The sequence below is a fragment of the Phalaenopsis equestris genome, unplaced genomic scaffold, assembly GCF_001263595.1.
Source record: "Phalaenopsis equestris unplaced genomic scaffold, ASM126359v1 Scaffold001323, whole genome shotgun sequence".
Taxonomy (NCBI): domain Eukaryota; kingdom Viridiplantae; phylum Streptophyta; class Magnoliopsida; order Asparagales; family Orchidaceae; genus Phalaenopsis; species Phalaenopsis equestris.
Window position 1 is genome coordinate 333,241 of NW_018165762.1, and position 10,357 is coordinate 343,597.

At 36.8% G+C, this 10,357-nt stretch overlaps 1 protein-coding gene and 1 pseudogene across 4 annotated transcripts in view; both read right to left on the reverse strand.

Annotated features, from left to right (window-relative positions):
• The window catches only part of LOC110034003 (N-alpha-acetyltransferase 40), a 35,792-nt gene that overhangs the window by 13,118 nt on the left and 12,317 nt on the right, over positions 1–10,357 (reverse strand). The gene's annotated exons all lie outside the window — the stretch shown is intronic.
• LOC110034007 overlaps positions 9,701–10,357 on the reverse strand; it is a 3,897-nt pseudogene continuing 3,240 nt past the window's right edge.

The window sequence follows — 10,357 nt, forward strand, 5'->3', positions numbered from 1 at the left end:
TCTCTCTCTCTCTCTCTCTCTCTCTCTCTCTCTCAATATATATATATATATATATACACACACACACACAATATATGTACAACCCAGAGATAAATTTGGCATTCAACATAAAACATAACATTCTCTTAAAACAGACAAAGGGGAAACCTAACGCAAATGCCGGCCCACAGAGTTGCTAGAAGGAGAAGAATCAGCCGTTCTAGAAGCAACAGTAACCTGCTTCCAAACTAAATTTGGTTTGCACTCTTTTACTTATGGACCCATATTAGATTATAAATCATTATAGCAAGTTATCAATAGTTGCATGCTTCACTCTATTGGTTCTTATGAGTTTCCCTTGTCCTTCAACTATGTTCGAATGTATCGTCATCTACTAAACCCCAATAATTGGCCTCAATTCACTTGGTTTGTAAGCATCTTTCAAATACCAGGACTTTCCAGGCCATGTTAGATTTCAGATTAAGGGGCTGATACCTTTGTTCTAGTTCTGCAACTAAGGAAGCCTTGAGATCTCTTGCTTTTTATTAAGAATATTATCAACTTCCATGTGACAATGGCAAAATAGTTTTTAATTGTAATACAGTTGCTATTAATATTCCCATCCATTGAACTTTCAAGATTCTTCTGACATATTTTTTATGTTCTTGAAAACTATCAAAGCATTGATTGCATGCATTATCTTTCACAAGCTCATGAAAGATTGCTTTAAAAGCTGATAAGCCCTTCATCCAAGAAATTTGTTCATTGAATAAAATGGGAAGATAAGAGTGAGCTGCCTCGGGTTTTCACGCATGTGGGAAATATTGCTCCAGGGGTTCTAATGGACGGAGTTAGCACAAAGGTCATTGCAGAAGAGTTACGACGCCGGTAGGGTGTTTTTTTTGTTGTCATTTAAAGTTTTGTGTGGCAAGCGCGTAAAAAGGGAAGTTTAGGTGTTAAATATGTAATTGCTAAAGAATTACTTGGTATGTATGTAAATCCCTCTAAATCTTAATGTAGACTTAGTAAGGCTCCGTTTGGGGCGGCGTTCGGGCCTCGGTGTGGCCTCACGCGCGAACTTGGGCTGTTTGGGGGAGCGTTCAGGGTGCGGCGATCTATCGTTTCTTACTGATTTTTTTACTTCTTTTCAAGATTTGGAGCATTGCGATCGTCGTGTGCCCTAACCCGCATTCATCGCCTACGATCTCTCGACCTTTGTGATCTCTCGCTTCCTCCTCTCCTTCTCGCTTCCTCCTTCCTTTCTGCCCTCTGCGATCTATCGTCCCGATTCCTCCCGTCTCTATTCCCCTGTGGAAAGCAATGATTGATGTCATTTTTATGGAAAATTACACACATACCACTTCACTTCTGATGTAGTTATATGATTATGACAGTTCTGTCACAAATAGTATTACTACACAGATGCAGAATGATCATTTGTTTAAAGACAGCTGTCGCACAGCTGTTCTCAAAGCATAGAAAACAAACAGTCAGTCATCTTATCCGCAGCAGTTTCCTGAGACGGCTACAACAGCTTATTGATAAGCTACAGCTGCCCCAAGCAGACCCTAACTCTTTGAGGCCCTAGTTAGGGCTGTCAGAAAAGCTCGTTGTTTGCAAATAGCTCGTGGCTCATTAAATAGCATCTGTTTGATTTTTTCGTTAAGCAAGTCAGTCAACATAAACAATTTTTTTAGCTCAATTCATAAATGGTTCAAACACGAACAAAGATTTGTTCGTTCATGCTCGACTTGATTTGGTTTGAAAGAATTAAATGATTAAATAATAATTATTATTATTTGACCCAAATAAATTAAATAGTTAAATAAAAATTTTTAGATCTTTTATATTAATTATTGATATTGTATTTAAAAAACACTAAATTTTATTATTTCTTGGTATGCATGTAATTCTTCCAAAATTTTATTCTCATTTTTGGTGGAAGTCTACATTGGATCGTTACAATAAAGGAATATTCACATAATTATTAGTCATTTTTTATGTATTTACATGTTTAATTCCTAAACTTCAATTTTTACATGCATGACACCTTATCTATGCATTAAAAGTGTATTTCACTTTTCAAAATTAAAAGAATGATATTTTTGTAGTGATATGAATGATTTATAGGGTATAAAAGTAAAAGAAAAATTTTAGTGTTAGATATGTACATACATAGGATAGGATGGTATGTATGTAAATGTTGCTGAAATAAATAACACCAGGCATGCCAGTCTTGTAGTTAGTCCCACATAAAAATAAAAAATAAAAAAAAAATTAGTTACAGAGGCATGCCAGTCTTGTAGTTAGTCCCACATAAAAAAAAAAAAAATTAGTTACAAGGTAAAACACATGAAAAATTAGAAATTCATCAGCACATCAAAGAGAAGCGGGTTTGCTGACATTAGCTTTGCCTTGTGAGTGGGTGGAAGAATAATTCTGATTTTGATAAGAAAAACAATAATGTTATTATATTATGTTCATTTTCGGAATTTAACATAATTATTTTATTAATAGAAAAAAGGGTATAAATACCCTTACATAAATCATAGAATATGAAAGACATAAAAACAAATAAATAACAAGAATGGAAAGATATAACACATATATTTTCAATTAATTAATTGATAAAAATTAATTGGAGATAAAGAAAAGAACATAAAATAAGAAAGCCTAAAATAGAAAAGAAAATAAATCCAATTCAAAGAAATAAATCTAAAATATGAAAAGAAATAAATCAAATCCTAGGAAATAAATATAGTCCTCATAACTTATAACAGGAATAAACTATTTCCTAAAATAACCATTAATATTCCCCCTCAAGTTGAAATATGGTTGGCAACCATGTTCATCTTGGACTTGAAAATATCAAACAATGGTCAAGGAAGACTTTTTGAGGTAGAACTTGAAATCTTCATTCCGTACTTTTTAATAAACCACAAGAGCAGTTAGGGATATTTTTAGTTGATTACAGTTGTTTTTTACAACAGTTTCTGCAATGTTTATAGGTAGGTAGAAGACTCCTACATGTAAGAATGCAAGAAAATTTGTATGAAAGTAGACAACCTATAGAAAAAATTGACTTCTAGTTGACTATATTTGTCTTTGACTACAGCTTTTGTTGTGTCTGTAGGTAGACGGAAGACTCTTATAGGTAATGCTGCAGGGATATTTGCAAGGAAGTAGACAACCTACAGAGAAAGCTGCAATGTATCACTATAGGTAAAAGAAAGAACACCTACAGTGAAAGTTACAAGGTATGGTCTACAAGTAAAAAAGAATAACACCTGCAGGGAAGCTACAGGGTATGGTCCTGCAGATGAAAAGAAAGAACACCAACAAGGAATGTTGCAGAGTATGACCTGCAAGAAAAAAAGAAAACAGTTGCAGAGAAAACTGCAGGTTATGTCTTGTCGATAAAAAGGAAGAACACCTGTAAGGAAAGCTGTAGGGTAGGCCTGCATATATGGCTCGAAAAAGGGTCTGTAACAGGAAAAAGCTCTGGAGGAGGGCTTGCTGCAGGAAAAGACTCCGAAGGAGGGCCTACTGTAGTAAAAGTCTATGAAGGAGGGTCTGTTGCAGAAAAAAATTTCGGAGTTTCTGTTACAGGAAAAACTATGAAGGAGATACTATTGTAGAAAATAACATCGGAGGCATGGTTGTTGTAGGAAAAAAGCTTCAGATAAGAGCATTCTAAAGGGAAACACTGGAGGTTACGCTGCGGCAGAAAAAAAACTCCAAATAAGGGCCTACTGCAAGAAAAAACTCCAAAGCCTTGTTAATCACATGTTGACCTCATTTTGAGGTCATCACTCTTTTTCTTAAGATCTAGCTCTAGGAGTTCCTATTGACCATCTTAGAAAACTAGTATTGTAACCCACCTTTTTAAAAATTCAAGTCACTTCCTATTTTCCTGTGGCGTCTAGTATTTATGATTTCAAAACCATACGTCGTTTGGTCGAGTGATTAAGGTCTATTGTGTGGAGACTCAGGGAGAAGTTCCTAATAGAATCTCGAGCCCTATAAAAATCTCTTCATGTCTTTATGGCCACATACACACACAAAATACACAAAATTCGCTAAGTTACACAAGATCGAACTTCAATTAAGCTTAAAAGATGGGTGAAAATACAAACTTTTCCGGACGAGCTCTGACAACAAAATAAACTGCGCCAACATGTTCGGGACACCAATTTTAGTAGAGGAAAGGACACTCATATTGTCATATTTCCGACACGAGAAAATTGCACGCAAATCGATGAATTCGTCAAAACAACCTCCGATGATGAAACGGACCACGCCAGTACGTCCGGAACGTAAAAATTACACAAAAGAGGACATCCATTTTCGATATCCTATGACACACGAATAAAAGAGGCAGATCAAATTTTATGTTTTCAAATATTTGGTATTTTTACAATTATATCACTAATTATAATTTAATTTAAACCCTAAACCCTATTTACACCTCTACCCGCACGTTTAGTCCATCCCGTGGCTCGATCGGTTGCTTGTCTGCTCGCCCCCCTTGCCCTAGTTCACACGTCTCCTCTGTCATTTGCGAACGAGCCCGAGCCTTTCTGTCTCGCGTCTCCTCTGCCATTCGCGCATGAGATGGCTCGCCTTCTTCTTTCCTCACACACGGAATTCCGCTGTCATTTGCGCACGCGGCTTGCCTCCTCGACCTCTACTCGACCTAGCTGTTTTCCAACGGAGAAATTCCACCTGGCCGACTCTTCCTCTGCCCTAGGCTACATTTCCTCCTGTCTTAAGTGCTTCTCCTCTTCTCCCTTTACCAGATTCAGCTACCAGTGAGGCTGGTAGGTGGCTGATTCTTCCCCCCTCTTCTCTGCCCATAAAACGCTTCTTAGATTCTCTGTGTTGGGTTGTTGAAAATTTTGAGCGTGAAAGGGAGGTTGTGTTTTCACTTTAAGTCGGCATTAAGAGGTATTTATCTTCCTTCCTCTGATTTGCAACGTTTCGGATGGCATAAAAACATTTCCTATTTCATGTGTAAGCAAGATTTGGGCTTGTTCTAAGATTTAAGCATGAGTAGTTCCTAGAAATATTTAAATGGAGCATAATGTGGTTGCCTTCTTTTCTTTTTCTGCTCGATGCATGTTGGAAGTGCTAAAAATGGGGAATGCATGAGAGAGACTTTGATTTATCTCAGTTGTTGTTTCATAACGGCATTGATATTAAAGATTGGGCCTTTAATACTCTTATTGGATTTGATTTAGAAGCTTTATGTGGATTAGTTGAAATAGCATTTTAGGGAAAGCATGTTTAGGTCCACTCTCTCATACGAATCTTATTCTTACGCTTTTATTATTTCTATACTTATATGTTGGAAGTTATGGATTTCTTTATTTGCTCCTTTCTGAAGTAATTCATTGTTAAAAGAAAGATGATCTTTTTTTAAGAAAAAAAAGAGAAAGCTAGCTTGTTTTTCTTTTCTGATTGAAATACATAAGAAGTCATGGCTTTGTAATAACGTTTACCCATCTAGAATTCATGTTGGAATTCATTTTTTAATGAGGAAACATGTTGGCCTTACGGATGCATGCACACTTATATGTTTCCTGTTACTTGTTACTATTTGGAATATATTCTGAATATAATATTTTGAAATATGAGATTTCAATAGAGTCGATTTTGATAGCTTTGTTTTGGCCCATTTGTTGGGTTCGGGTTAGGCTCTTTTGGGATTGAATTTTTGCTGGAAACTGCTCCCTATTTGGCCCATCTGGTGATCTCGGTTTGGCTCTTTTGGGATTGGATTTTTGCTGAAAAATATTCTCTGATTTCCTATCCTTGTTGGGTTCGATTTTTGATCTTTTGGAATGGGTAAATGCTGGAAATTGTTGAGACCCATCTGCTGAGATTCAGTTCTGCCCTTGTGCTGGGCTCGGTTTTGCCTCTCTACTAGGCTCGGTTTCCCACCGTGTTGGGTGGGTTTTGCCCCTGTGCTGAGTTGGTTTTGTCCCCCTGTCCTTGGCTCGGTTTTGCCCTTTCTGTTGAGTTTGGTTTGCCCTTGTGCTGGGATGGTTTTCCCCCTTCGATTGGCTCGGTATATGCTTGTTTTGAGCTTTTTGAAAGGATATGTCTTGGTTGGGTGTTCTTCTTCGATACTCCTCTTAAGATATGATATTTGCAATCAAGTTTGTCATCCGAAAATGTTTTCACTATCTACCTATAGAGTGAGGTGTTCAAAATGAATTCGGCAAAATTTTATTATGTTTTACTTGATGAAATTGGATTTGGCTTGGATAATTTATGAAAGCTTGTCCATTCACTCTCTTATGTATATCAAAGACAATGCATTGGCAATACCTATGGTGGTTTTCTTTTTGCTACCTTGGCCGTGAGCCTTACTTGGTATGTGCTGCCCTTGTGGCCTTTGTTTTTGCCTTTTACCCATGAGCTTAGCAGGTGGAATTTTTCTTCTTCTTTTCCCTTACCTGTGGGTTTGTGTTGGGTTGGGTTCCTCCTTGCCGTCTGTGGCCGTGAGCTTCTTATATGGGCTTTGGTTTGGTTTGTTCTGGCTCCTACCCGTGAACTAGTAGGAGCTTGGTTGTGCGTTTTCTGGCCTTACCCGTGACCCTGTGCTCTCTTTTCTGGCCTTATCTGTGAGCCTTAATAGGTGATTTCTTCATGGAGTATTTCAAGCTGGTGGTTCCTCCCTTTTACTGATTAATTCCTCTTACCTTCGTGATATGTGAAAGGCTTTTAATGATTTTTGTTTTGCGAAATTATAAAGCTGATATAAATTAGACTTATGAAAGGTTTTGAAGACTTATGAAGTTGTCATTTTGAAAAGTTTTCGGAAATGCAACATGAAAGTTTGGAAAACATAAATGATACACATGAGTTCAGGTTATGGGTGTGAGTGCATACAGATGGCGAATTCATGAGTATAGTCTTCACCTTAGCTTTCGGGCTTGTTTCGATTTGATTCTAAAAAATACTTGGAAATGATACCCTTCCTGGGTTGATCCAATTATAAAAAGTTGAGAAAATGATATCTTTTTTGGATTGATTCAAAGATCTTGTAATGATATCCTTCTTGAATTGGTCTTGGGCTCTATTTTTAGATCTTTTTGATATAACTTTGAAGATTGCTTCACCCTTATTCCTTCGATCTTTTGGGTGGATCAATTTCTCCTCTCCCATTCTCATATTTATTCTTCTCTTTCTTTGGCTCTTGGTTCTGTTTTTTGTGTTTACATCTGATACATAAGTGCTCATGTATAGCCTTTTGCTATATGTGAAACCATCAAGCAATGTCGCAAGTAGGCCGGTTTTGTTTTAGGGCGTTGGGCGATGATGACAAAGGCACGTCGGTGGTAGAGCAGAATGATATCTCATCCTACAACACCAGAACTCAATTTTGGGACCTGGTGAACTGTAGGATGAAAGTATCATTCACCGACATAAGACTAGAGGGGGACCCGTACCTTCTTAGGTTATTGGTAGTCCTAGGCCCGATGACGTGATCGACTTGTGGACAATTATACCTTTTTAAATTGATAAAACAAATTGATAAGAATAAATACAAAATTTATAAAAAATATATATATTTTCATTATAAGATTAAAAAATTAAGATTAAAAAAACAGTTTTCCTTCTGTATGCCTGAAATATATATGCATGCTAAAATTTAAATTTAAAGTATATTACAACTTGGTTGCCCATTTGTTGATTATCGATCAATATCTCATCCTACAACACCAGAACTCAATTTTGGGACCTGGTGAACTGTAGGATGAAAGTATCATTCACCGACATAAGACTAGAGGGGGACCCGTACCTTCTTAGGTTATTGGTAGTCCTAGGCCCGATGACGTGATCGACTTGTGGACAATTATACCTTTTTAAATTGATAAAACAAATTGATAAGAATAAATACAAAATTTATAAAAAATATATATATTTTCATTATAAGATTAAAAAATCAGTTTTCCTTCTGTATGCCTGAAATATATATGCATGCTAAAATTTAAATTTAAAGTATATTACAACTTGGTTGCCCATTTGTTGATTATCGATCATGGGCTAAGAAGTACCCTCCTAAGTTAGGTTCAGTAAGATATCCTTCTAGTAGAGTAGCGGGCTTTATACATCCGGGTGACCGAGTAGTCTTTGACGTCTCTCGAGTACAAATATATAATTTTGAGCCTAGCCCCGACCCGAGTGCTTGCGGTCCCCACTTTTCAGATTTTTCGTATGTTTTATCGAGATTTTTGGACAAAGCACTCGTGGTCTTTTCTCCGGGATTTTTCATAGGTTTTGATAGTTTTATTTAAATTATTACTCGTCAATTTTTCTAAATCTTTCGTCATGTATTTATTTTTCGATTTTCTCGAAATTTCCAAACAACGTTTCTTTTATTTATACAGTGAAAAATAGCTAGCTTAAAGGAGCAACAGATTCCCCAAATTTACAGGTGTGATTTATATTGCAGCATTTTTATTTCTTAGCATGTTGTATTACTCTCTTAGCATGTTATACTATTTTTTCTAGTACTTTATACTATTCTTTCAGCATGTTATACTATTCTTCCTCTTTACTGTACATTATATTGTTCTTTTCTTTTATATTGCATGCTTAATCGTTTTGTTACACACTATACCTTAGTTTAGGAAAACCTAGTAGTTATATAGGAATTAACATCAAACCTGGAGGTGTTGCTACGATGAGCTTTGGAGCGAATACTGTGGACAGCACGACGAGGAACAACTTCAAGGTGGATTATTACATCAAAACACTTTCACATCACCGATCATTTTTCTTAGTTTAAATAACTCATAGGAGTTCGAAGTGGTTTGTTTAGCGCAGCGTAAACCCTCACATATCACTTTTAGGCTTTTGCACAACCCTGTCGTGCAATTATAAGTCCTAATACTTTAGGATTCCGAGGTTACTGTATGGTATGGTGTAAATTCTCCTATCTTTTTAGGCTATTTACACGACCAGATATCATGCGAATATAATTCATAAATTCTAAATAAATCGCAGTATTAAATTTAAAAAAAATCATTTCAAAAATATAAAGCCAAACAATAGGATAGTTGAGAGGTCACTGGGGTTCTTCCCGGATCTATGATATCTCCTATTTTTCGCTCCTTTGGATTCCTTGAAATAATTGTTCCTATTTGGGTCATTCCCATTTCCATATGATTTTCTCAATTTTCTCATGTCCAATCTTAGAAACCTAAACTTTGAAATCTGAAAAGTAAAACCACTGATCTTAATCGAGAGTTTTCTTAAGTGACCCCATTTAAGATTTAATTAACTATAAGGGCTTGCCTCTATAGGGAACTTGGAACCCAGGTAAAATAAACTCTATCTAATCTTTATATTTGGTAGGGAAATTGTTGGTCTTTTTATAAAAATATTTCGCATATCAAAACGGATGTCACAAATTTTTTTAGTCTACGAGATTGAGAGCCTACTACAGGTGATATGTTTATTCTTCGGGAAAAGTGTATTACTTGTGGTATCGTGCTTAGTCACCCAAACTACTCAAAATATGAGACTCGTTTGGTTTCACCTATTTTTCAATCAAAATGTTACTTTCAAAAATCATATTCATATCAAAGCTATTTTCATATTTTCCTATATTTTTCAAATCAAAATTAAAACGGCCGACATCACAATGACAGTTATAGAGTTGGACGTGATCGCATTTTCAGTCAGGCCCCCCTGCAGCTTCATCAAGCTACCGAACTACCACCTCAAGGCAAAGAAAGTGGTGAGCAAAATAATTGTTGATGCTACCAAGCCTCCCTTTGTCGCTCCTTTTAGACGCCCCAAATCCCCTGCTACCCTAATAACAAAACTGAGCCCAAGCCTCTCAACCTCAAGGTAGGGCCTCTCCTTCATGTCATGATCCTTTATCATGTGAATCTTGAAGGGGATATGAGACTCTACAAGGAGCTGGGCGAGAGGTTGTGCTTTGGTGATAATGAAGGCATCAAAATCTTCCTCAAGTTCCTCTTGCAACTGCTCGGAGTCAACCTCTTCAGTGATAGCCACGGCCTCCAAAACAAAGAGGCCTATCAATCCCAAATCAACACCATAGAAAATAGAAGTTGAGAAAACATGAAGGAGGATGATGACATCACCATGTCCAAGGTAGTTCTGGACAACCCAATTCACACTGTATGCACATTCTTTGCTCAGATCTACAGCGATCACAATTCGACGATGAGAGCTAAGATTGGGGTTCGTCGTGCTACAGACAAGAATAGCGCGGTGATGATGGTTTGGTCGTTTGTGCTGCGGTAGCTAAAGTAATGGTTGAAGGGAAACGACAATAAAAAAACAATAGAAACCTGATGGGAAATAGCAGGGAAGCCTGTAGTAACTTGCTTTA